This window comes from Gekko japonicus, unplaced genomic scaffold, assembly GCF_001447785.1.
Source record: "Gekko japonicus isolate JY-2015 unplaced genomic scaffold, Gekko_japonicus_V1.1 scaffold800, whole genome shotgun sequence".
NCBI classification, from domain to species: Eukaryota; Metazoa; Chordata; class Lepidosauria; order Squamata; family Gekkonidae; genus Gekko; species Gekko japonicus.
The window spans coordinates 292,062-303,641 of record NW_015164693.1 but is presented as its reverse complement, the minus strand read 5'-3'; positions in this window follow the sequence as shown (position 1 = coordinate 303,641).

Sequence of the window (11,580 nt, the reverse complement as noted above, 5' to 3'; positions counted from 1 at the left end):
TCTTTCCCTCCTTCTTCCCTTCTCTTTCTTTCCCTCCTTTTTTCTTTCTCGTTCTTTCCCTCTTCTCTCTTTTTATCCCCTCTTTCCTTCCTTCTTTTCTTCCTTCTTCTCTTTCTTTCCCTCTTTCCTTCCTTCTTTCCTTCTCTCTACTCTCTCTCTTTCCTTCCCTCTTTCCTTCAAGTGGTCACAGTTCTGACAGACAACACCACAGCCCTGTGTTATATCAACAGACAGGGAGGTACGATCTCCCAGGGGCTATGTCACCTAGCCATTGAACTATGGGTCCAGTGTCAATCATGGAACACGTTCCTAAGGGCCGCTCATCTGCTAGGAACACTGAACATTCAAGCAGACTTCTTGAGCAGAGGAGGGGCAGCAGAGCACAAGTGGGAGCTCAATTGTATTTATCTTCACCCAATCTTCTGCCTTTGGGGCCATCCAAAGGTGGATGTGTTTGCAACACGCAGCAACAGGAAATGTCACCTGTTCTGCTCCAGAGCGGGGATAGAGCCCCTATCTCTGGGAGATGGTCTTCTGGTCCCGTGGTCCCATCTTCATGTGTTCCTCTTTCCTCCGGTTCCTCTAATACCCAGAGTACTAGTCAAGTTAATGCAGGAAAAACCACGCTGTCTCTTAGTGACACTGTGGTGGCCCCGACAACATTGGTTCTCCACTCTGCTCCACCTATCCAAGGGCTCCTTCGTTCACCTTCCCCCGACTGCAGACCTCCTCCTCGCAGAGAAGGGTCGGATTCTGCATCACGATGTGAAGCGTCTCAAGCTCACGATCTGAAGGATCCTTTTCGACCGGTCAGAGACAGAATAGATCATGTCCTATTGAACTGTCGCAGGCTGTCTACCCAAGTTTCTTATGCTGGGAAGTGGAAGAAATTCTTGTTTTCCAAGTTCAATTTCACGTAACACCATTTTCCCGAGAAAGCGAACTCTCTGGCCGATGCTTTGTCCCGCCTTCCGCAACACGACAGCAAGCGGGAGGGGGTACTTGACTCCATGTTCACGCCTACACAGTTGGGAGGGGTTGTAGTGACACACAGCTGAGCCTCGGCCCCTCCTGACTCTGACTCTACATCTGGATGGGAGGGGAAATTCACTTCCGCCCTCTCTGAGGCGGACCGTCTGGAACTGAGCAAGGAGGGGGAGACGGTGGAGCATCCAAACGGATGTTGGTACAAGGGTTCCAAATTATTCGTTCCCCTGACGCTGTGGGGGGAAATTATGTCTGTTGTTAATGACAACAAACTGGCCAGCCATTTGGGGTTTGTCAAATCCCTTCATCTCCTCCAACGACAATTTTGGTGGCCTGGAATGAGAAAAGACATCGCTTTTTCTTCAGTTATGCCAGACCTGCATTATGTGCAAAGCTCGGCCGGGTAAACCTCCGACAGATTATCTCCGACGGGGGGTCCCAATTTGTCTCCCAAGTTCTGGGGGGAGCTCATGTCCCTCATGGGGGTAAAAAGAGGCCTCAGTAGTGCCTATCACCCCGAGACTGACGGCCAGACAGAAAGGGTTATTCAAACCTTGGAACACTACCTCCGCTGTTTCACAAACTACCAGCAACACGATTTGGAGGGTCTCCTCCCTTTGACTGAATTTTGTTACAACAATACTTATCACTCATCAACTGGTGTTTCCCAGTTCATGGCTGTATATGGTTATGGGGCACTTCCCCTCCCGTTTCTGTCGGAGGGGTTTCTCCCGGCTGGGGAGGTGGGCGAATGGTGTCAGCATTTAAAAGATGCGTGGCCCCTCCTTTGCAAGACATTGGACTCGGCTAAACTAGCCTAGAAGTCCCAGGCCGATAAGAAACGGTCTGAGGCATGGGATGTGAAGCCTGGCGATTCTGTGTACATTTCCACCAAAAACATCAGGAACCTACTGTCAGGTTCCACAGCCAAACAAAGGAGTACATGCTTAACATAAGGTTCTACTTTAATGTAAGAGCTATAGAGGTAGTAACGTCGTCACTGTTAGGAATGGCTACTTTCCTACAAGCATAATGGGATATAGAGTATTCGTACGCACCCCCCCACACACACACACTCCTCGGCCAATCAGCCTGACTCCCGCACATGGGGGAATGGGGCCCCAAACCGTTAAAGCCAAAGCTGGGAATCGAAACGTATCCCACAGGTAATAGATGGGAAGACACTACACAGGCAGCTAGCTAGCAAGGTCATAGATAAGCAAGGACGAAGGAATGCGGCAGCAGTTGGTACACAGGTCAAGCAGATGCACTCTCGCCCATAAACATCATGGCAACATAGCTGACACCTACGGCCCAGCTGTAAATTGGGATGGAAGTTTATCGGACCTTTTAGGGTCCTCCGCAAGATCAATGACGTTGCTGTGGAGGTGGACTTGCCTAAAAATTTAAGGCACATGCTGTTTTCCATTTCAGCCTCCTCCGTCGTGATCCTGGGACTAATGCTTGGCGACCGCAAAATGCATGCCCACCCCCACCCCCCATTATCGTTGAAGGTGACAAACATCATGCAGTTGCTGATATTTTGGACTCTAAACTTAGGCGCAATAAACTGTACTATTTGATTGAATGGGTGGATTTCGGTTCACAACACAGGGAGTGGGTGTCAGCAGACCATGTTTCCACTCCTCACCTTGTCGAGCATTTCCATTGCCGCTTTCTGGACAAGCCGGGGGGCGGAACTTTGGAGGGGCAGAATGTCAGGTATCCCTGTCATGGTGTTGGAATGTGAGGGGGGTTATTATCTCCCTTCCCGTTCTCAGTGCTTCTCTGCCTAGGGCTCCACTATCTGCACATTGGCCTTGAAGATGCTTTTCTGTAATTCCCCAGGCCTGGGAACTGTAACTGCTTTAGACGCAAAATTGCTTGCTTGCTGGCAGGGCCCGTGCGTGTGAGAAAACTTTATTGGCTTCGCAGGTGGGGAGGGGGCTGTTTGAATATTCTATAAGTTAGTGGCCATCATATTACAAGTCATTCTTAACACAGGCTGTATACATGTACTTTAGTTCTGCGTTACCATAATAAACACCTATCTTCTGAAGAAGCCTGGGTGTGTGGATTACCTGCCTAAAGTTCCTGACAAGTTGTGTAGTGCAAGTATTTGTTAAGAATGAAGGGATTCAGTGGTTCTGCAGCTCTTGAGTCTGAGCTTCTGCCCTTCCCAAATATTTATGAAGCTTCTGCAACACTGAAAGTGTTATATAAATGCTAAAATGGGAGTGTTCTGTAACCACCAACGAATGGATGACTTGCAGTGGAAAGCATGTTCCCCGCAGTTAATCTAATTGGTTGTGATAGCCAGGTGCTTTCTCAGTTTGCCACCCCCCACCCTGTCACACATTCTAGTGCAGTGACTGAGTTTATTTTTGTTATGGTGTGGGTTGCAAGTGGTTAATACAATGTTAATAAATAATTGTGGCTGATTTCATGCTGCTATTATAGAGGAAGACTGGGAAGGTGGAATAGGAACCTGAGGTGATTTCTGCTACTTCCACTCTCCCCTTCTGGAGTGATTCACACCAACACCTCCGTTTCACAACACACATAAAAAGTGTATTGTCTCTTCTTCAGAAGGGCTTAGTGCTTAGTGGCTTGGTGGATAAGATAAAGAATGTAACCAGTTATTGGGATTTCTAGCAAGGGACAGCAGAACTCTGCTTTAAAACAATTTCACACACTGGATTGACAGGGTGTTTCTGTGACAACGAGAAAGAATGATTTCATTTGGAACTCCTCCTTAAACCCAAGAATCTCAGTTTACAGAAATAGGGTTAGCTTGTCTCTTGGGATATTCCCTCACTCCCCCCACAAGTCCCTAACCTACTATTTCTCTTAAGGTAACACAGAATATCCGCTTTATTTCTTTATTTCTGCCTCTCGATTGGCTCCTGAGTCCTCAGCTGAGCTCTGAGCAGGAGCAGGAGACAGAGGGGTGAGTGGTTTTTTTATTTGCTTTCAGCGGAGAGGATCCAGCTGAGGATTTTGGTGGGAGAACTGGTCTGGGAGTGTGGGGAAGCGCTTGGAGTTTTTGCAGATTCCTGGCTGCTTGAGAGAGGGAGAGGAAAGGGCATTGTTTGACTGTGATTGACTGCAATTGAGAGGAAAAGGAAGGGGCATTGTTTTGCATGTGATTGAGTGCCTGGGTGCATTTGAATAGCTGCTGCCAGCACTCTGCTGGGGGAGGCCTCTATTTAAGGAAGCACCTTGCCAGAGGCACGAGCCTCTGGCACGAGCCGAAGGGCGAGCTAAGGGCTCCTTGCCCGTGGCTCTTAGCCCAGGGACTCTTGGACTAGGGGCTCTGTGAGACGCCCAAGAAGAGGCAGAAAGTGAAAACCCTAGGCTCTTTGTTTTCCCCATAAAGTAATTTGACTTTGACAAGAAAAAAACACATAAATACAAAGGGATTTAAAAGGGGGATTACATTTACTTATTTTAAAAGAATTATGAAGCCAGAATGCCAGCAGGGGGTTGGGGGCTATCCAGTGTTTTGCACAGAGTGTCACATGTATGACTATCTGCCCACTGGGCAGAAGTCTTGGGTGTGTGCTCGGTGCAAGGAGCTCCTGGTTCTCAGGGAACGTGTGTGCTCCCTTGAGGCCAAGGTGGCTGACCTGGAGAAGCAGAGACAGTCAGCTAGGCGCACAGAAAAGACTCTCGGGGACTTGTTAGCTACGTCCCACTCTGGATCTGGCAGCCCCGCTGCTGTCAGGGAGCATGAGGGTCTAGGGGAAACAGGGCACCGTGCTGAGGATAAGGGGAATGTGCCCTCAGAAGGGACCTCTTCCCCAGCTGGTGAGCGGTTATCCTTTTGCACCAAGGAACCATCCCTGGGCAGGGTGGGAGGGGGGCTCTTGGTAGTGGGTGATTCGATCCTTAGGCAGGTAGACAGCTGGGTGGCGAACCCGCGTACTGACCGTATGGTGACTTGCCTGCCTGGTGCAAAGGTAGCGGACATTACGCGTGTTTTAGATAGGCTGGTAGATAGTGCTGGGGAGGAGCCAGTGGTCGTGGTGCATGTCGGCACCAACGATGTGGGGAAATGCAGTCGTGAGGTCCTGGAGGAGAAATTTAGGCTGCTGGGCAGGAAACTCAAGGCCAGGACCTCCAAGGTAGCCTTCTCAGAAGTGCTACCTGTTCCACGCGCAGGGCCGGAGAGACAGGCACAGATCAGGAGTCTCAATGCGTGGATGAGACGATGGTGTAGAGGGGAAGGGTTCAGGTTTGTTAGGCACTGGGATTCTTTTTGGAACAAGAGGGAGCTGTACAGGCGAGACGGTCTCCACTTGTCCCGAGAAGGAACCAGGCTGCTGGCGCTTAAAATCAAAAAGGTGGCAGAGCAGTTTTTAAACTGAATATTGGGGGAAAGCCGACAGGAGATGAAAAGTCTCTGGTTCGGGTTGGCTCATCTCAGAGAGATGAGGGGGTACCTGTTGCTTTTCTACAGGGAGGTGGATTGAAATTGTCCACTGAGACCATGGCTAGTGACATGGACTGCCTGACAAGGTCTCGAGATTGCAAGAGGAAGGTGGCAGGCTTAACCAGTATGGGAAATTACAGCTGTTTCTATACAAATGCTCGAAGTGTCCGAGGTAAAATCGGGGAGTTGGAGTGCTTGGTGTCAGAGGGAAAAATAGACATTGTGGGTATTTCAGAAACTTGGTGGGATGAGGAAAATCAGTGGGATACGGTGATTCCCGGTTATATATTATATCGGAAGGATAGGGGGGGAAGGGTTGGAGGTGGGGTGGCTCTGTATGTCAGAGAGGGTATAAAGTCCAGAAAGATCGAGAGGCTAAGAGAATTGGATTCGCTTCTTGAAGTTCTGTGGGTTGAAATAGGGGGGCCAAAAGGAAACTTAACACTGGGAGTTTGTTATCGCCCACCGGATCAAAAGATAGAGGAGGATTATAAAATGATGAATGAATTAAAGATAGCAGCTAGACAAAAACACTGTGTCGTAATAGGTGATTTTAACTACCCACACATTGATTGGGTCAATATGTGTTCTAGTCGAGAGAAAGAGATTGAGTTTCTAGACACTCTAAATGACTGTGCTATGGAGCAGATGGTCATGGAACCTACCAGGGGAGAGGCGATCCTTGATTTGGTCCTAAGTAACACTCAAGACCTGGTGAGAGATGTAAAAGTGATTGCACCGCTTGGGAACAGTGATCATAATGTTGTTGAGTTCAACATTTGTACAAATAGGGAATTGGCCAAAAAGACTCACACAACCACTTTTAACTTTAAAAGGGGTAATTTTTCTGATATGAGGGGACATGTGGGGAGGAAACTGAAGGGAAAAGTAGAAAGGGTCAAAACCATTGGGGAAGCTTGGAAACTGTTTAAAACTACAATTCTAGAAGCTCAAATAAAATATATTCCGCAGGTTAGGAAAGGCACAAACAGGTATAAGAAAAAGCCTACATGGTTAACAAACAAAGTAATGGAAGCTGTAAAAGGTAAAAAGGATTCCTTTAAGCGGTGGAAAGCTAGTCACAGTGAGGCTGATAAAACAGAACACAGGCTATGGCAAATAAAATGCAAGTCTGTGGTCAGGCATGCAAAAAGGGAATATGAGGAGCATATAGCAAAAAATGTAAAGACCAACAATAAAACTTTCTTCAAATACATTAGAAACAGGAAACCAGCCAGGGAGGCAGTGGGGCCCTTGGATGACCAAGGGGTAAAAGGAGTACTGAAGGATGATAGGGAAATGGCTGAGAAGCTAAATGCATTTTTTGCCTCCGTCTTCACTGTGGAAGATGAGAGGTGCTTGCCCACTCCAGAGCCGCTGAGTTCGGGAGGGGTGTTGAAAGACCTGAGTCAGATTGAGGTGACGAGAGAGGAGGTCCTAAAACTGATAAACAACTTAAAAACTGATAAATCACCAGGCCCAGATGGCATACATCCAAGAGTTCTGAAAGAACTCAATTGTGAACTTGTGGATCTCCTGACAAAAATATGTAATCTCTCCTTAAAATCAGCCTCCATTCCTGAGGACTGGAAGGTAGCTAATGTCACTCCCATCTTTAAAAAGGGTTCCAGAGGAGATCCGGGAAATTACAGGCCAGTCAGTCTGACGTCGATACCGGGTAAATTGGTGGAAACCATTATTAAGGAAAGAATTAGTAGGCACATAGATGAACAAAACCTATTGAGGCAGACTCAACATGGGTTCTGTAAGGGAAGATCTTGTCTCACTAACCTGTTAATGTTCTTTGAGGGGGTGAACAAACATGTGGACAAGGGGGATCCAATAGATATTGTTTACCTTGACTTCCAGAAAGCTTTTGATAAAGTTCCTCATCAAAGGCTCCTAAGCAAGCTCAAAAATCATGGGATAAAAGGACAAGTCCTTTTATGGATCAAAAACTGGCTAATTAATAGAAAACAGAGAGTGAGTATAAATGGGCAGTTCTCCCAGTGGAGGGGTGTAAGCAGTGGGGTACCACAGGGATCAGTACTTGGTCCACTGCTTTTTAACTTGTTCATTAATGATTTGGAGTTGGGAGTAAGCAGTGAAGTGGCTAAATTTGCGGATGATACGAAGTTGTTCAGGGTGGTGAAAACCAGTGAGGATTGTGAGGCACTCCAAAGGGATCTGTCAAAGTTGGGCGAGTGGGCGTCAACATGGCAAATGGGGTTCAATGTGGCCAAGTGCAAGGTGATGCACATTGGAGCCAAAAATCCTAACTATAAATACACGTTGATGGGGTCTGAACTGGCAGAGACAGATCAAGAGAGAGATCTTGGAGTTGTAGTAGATAACTCACTGAAAATGTCGAGACAGTGTGTGACTGCAATAAAGAAGGCCAATGCTATGCTGGGGATTATTAGGAAGGGTATTGTAAACAGATCAGCCAATATCATAATGCCGCTATATAAATCAATGGTGCGACCTCATCTGGAATACTGTGTGCAATTCTGGTCACCACACCTTAAAAAGGATATTATAGCTTTGGAAAAAGTGCAGAAAAGGGCAACTCGAATGATAAAAGGGTTGGAACACTTTCCCTATGAGGAACGGTTAAGGCGCTTAGGGCTCTTTAGCTTGGAGAAACGACGACTGAGGGGTGACATGATTGAGGTTTATAAGATTATGCATGGGAAAGAGCAGGTAGAGAAAGAGGTACTTTTCTCCCTTTCTCACAATACAAGAACCCGTGGGCACTCCATGAAATTGCTGAGCGGTCGGGTTAGAACGGATAAAAGGAAGTACTTCTTCACCCAAAGAGTGATTAACACTTGGAATTCAGTGCCACAGGAAGTGGTGGCGGCTACAAGCATGGACGGCTTCAAAAGGGAATTAGATAAGCATATGGAGCAGAGGTCCATCAGTGGCTATTAGCCACAAGGTATAGATAGGGACTCTGGGGCAAGTGATGCTCTGTCATCTTGGTGCTTGGGGGGGGGGTCAACAGTGGGAGGGCTTCTAATGTCCTGGCCCCACTGGTGGACCTCCTGATGGCACTGGTATTTCTGGCCACTGTGGGATACAGAGTGTTGGACTGGATGGGCCTTTGGCCTGATCCAACATTGGCATCTCTTATGTTCTTATGTTCTTACCTATCCTATAGATTCAGGTGGGTCGCTGTGTTGATCTGAAGCAATAGTACAAAGTTTAAGTCCAGTGGCACCATTAAGCTTTTGTGTGCATCTGATGAAGTGTGCCTACACACAAAAGCTTATACCCAGAATTAAAATTTGCTGGTCTTAAAGATGCCACTGGACTCAAACTTTGTTGTATCCTATAGATGTGTGAGTTCTTTTTTCCCACTGGGTGAAGCCTAGCTAATCTGGTAGTTTTTCTGTGTTTCTCTGCTGCTTTCCCCAACTTTCTCTCAAGTAGTGACCTTTCCCAATTTATTTTTATTTATTTTTGTATTTATACCCCACCCTCCACGCAAACAGGCTCAGGGCGGCTTACAAGAGGGCAAGATATGCCCATGCATAAAAACAGGATAAAAACAGTAAAAACCAACGAATATTACAAATAAAGTGCTCAAATTTAAACAAGATGGTCATTCATTAGAGGTAGGTGGTTTTTCATGGAGGTAGGTAGTGTCCAGTAGGTGTTAAACTGTCCAGTTTAGCGGTACCAACACAGCACTGAGGTAGGCAGTGTCCAGTAGGTGTTAAACTGTCCAGTCTAGCGGTACCAACCCAGAGCTTTCCCTCTGCTCAACTCCCCCCCCCCCAGGTTCCCCAGCATTTCATTGGCCAATGCCACTTAGTATCCACCTACTCACCCTGTAGGCAGGGATTTGCTGGGATTCCTGAAGGGCAGAATGGAAGGTTCAGTTCTTACTCAGAATGAGAAGGTCCAGTCTACAAGCAGCTCTGGTCTCCTGGCTGACAGTTGAGTGGACCAGGTTGCCTCTTCTTTCCCATCTCTAGCTGCAGTACTGTAGAGGCAGACTGCATCTCTCCGCATCTGGAGAGTGGAGCCCTTGGGAATATGTCTGCTGCACTGCCTGATTGAGATCTGGTGTGAGTTTCCCACCTTGTTAACAGTTATTTAAGCCCCTGCATGCTTAGAGCCATGAGCCAAAGGACTCTTGGCTCAGCCTGTGGCCCTGAGTGAGCCAGCCAAGTGAATCCAGGACAAGCCCAAGAATTAAAGAGTTGTACATTTTTTCTCTTTGACTCTTTGTATATACATTTTTTTCTCTTTGTCCACCACACTATGTCAGAATTCCAAAGGTGGCCAGAGGCTCAAAAAGTTTGGAGAGCCCTGGATTACAAAATATAAACATTCAAACCAGGGGTCGTTTCGTAGAGAAACAGGTGCAGGAGCTCATTAGCATAACTCATTATCATACCTTATTTGCATATGCCACACCCCCTGACATCACCGGAAGTGTGTCAGAAGGCAACACCCACCGCTCAGGCTCCACTGGACTGTTTTGGATTGCTAGCTATGGGGGGGGGGGAACGTGCAGATCTGCCCTTGCAGAGGAGGGAGAGCTTGTACCTGAATAAAACTTGGTCTTAAAGGTGCCACTGGACTGTTTTGGATTGCTAGCTTGGGGGGGAGGGACGCACAGATGCAGAGAGAGAGAGAGAAGAAGGGAGAGAGGGAAAGAAAGAGGGAGAGATGGAAATGAGGGAAACGGAAAGAAGGAGAGAAGGAAAGAAGGGGGGAAGTAAAAAAGGAGGAAAAGAAAGGAAGAAAAAGAAGGAAAGAGAAGGAAAGGAGGAAAAGAAAGAGGGAGAGAAGGTGCAGGGGATGGGTCTTGTTGCATGTGCCCGCCCCCTGGGCTCTTTACTGCCGGAGCTCCGCTCCTGTGCGCTCCTGCAGGAAATGACCCCTGATTCAAACAAACAACAAGGACTTCCATTAAGCAATTCTGTACTACAAGGATGACGGAATTAGACAAAAATACAAAAAGCTGTCTGAGGCATGACAGTATAAAATAGCTGTTGTCTGCTAGCTGTCAGAAGCTATTGCAAGTGCTGTTAAGTCATAGGTGACTTATGGCAACCCTGTGGGGTTTTTGAGACAAGAGACATTCAAGGTGATTTGTGGTTGGCTGCCTCTGCATAGCAACCCTGGACTTCTTTCGTGGTCCCCCATACAAATACTAACCAGGGCCATCGCTGCTTTGCTGGGGTGAAACGGTGTGAATCCTGTCATAAATCTTTTAAGGGTGAATTCTCTATGCAATTGGCTAAAACAGAATTAGCAGTTAGCGGGACTGAAGAGTCCTGATTTTAAAAGCCGGTGGGGGGTAGGGACGGTAACATCATGTTGGAGTAAAGCAGGGAGAGATTAAGGAATGAAGGGGTAAAAACGGTGTTGTAGCAGACTTGTTTTCATTTTTTTTAAATTTCATTTTCTGTGTTGCTTGACATGTGTCTGATACTTTTTTGCACTTTTCTAGATTTTGTAATCCTAGTCCTATTGCATTGCTTATTAGGTCTCTCATGCTATTCAATTACATTGTTTTATGCCATGTAATCCATTTTGAGACTCAAGTAGGAAACTGGTAAATAAATTATAAAGTGTAAATACATAATGATGGTCTCACCACCACTGCACTCATCCCCCTCAATAAATATTGTCTCGCTTATTGGGCCTGGGTGACCCCTATGAATTAATGACCTCCAAAACGCCCTATCATTGACAGCCTTCCTCAGGTCTTGCCAACTGAGGGCGGTGGCTGCCTTCGTTGAGGCAATCCATCTCAGGTTGGGTCTTCCTCTAGCCTTATTGCCTTTTCCTGTGAGTCTTGGTGGTCTGACGATGTGACCAAAATACGACAGCTGCTTGAACTAACTCTGCCTGCCTTCACTTCAGCAGGGACGGCATAATGAATGGGTTCTTTTCCTCCTCATATGCGTTTCCCCTTCATTCCCCTAACCCTTTGCGAGAAAGGAAAGTGCGGAGTTTAAGGAGCCGCTTTTGGAAGTTCGCGGGAGAAACGTGTTTGGTGCCCACTTTTTCTCCGAGGAGAATTTGGCGGGCGCGGCTGCAATGGGGACTCCCGGCCAGCGAGGCTGAGGGGGGCGCTGCGGTGGGAGGCCTCAGCCGGCGGCGGCGGCCGCGGTGGGAGTCGAGGGCGAGGGGGA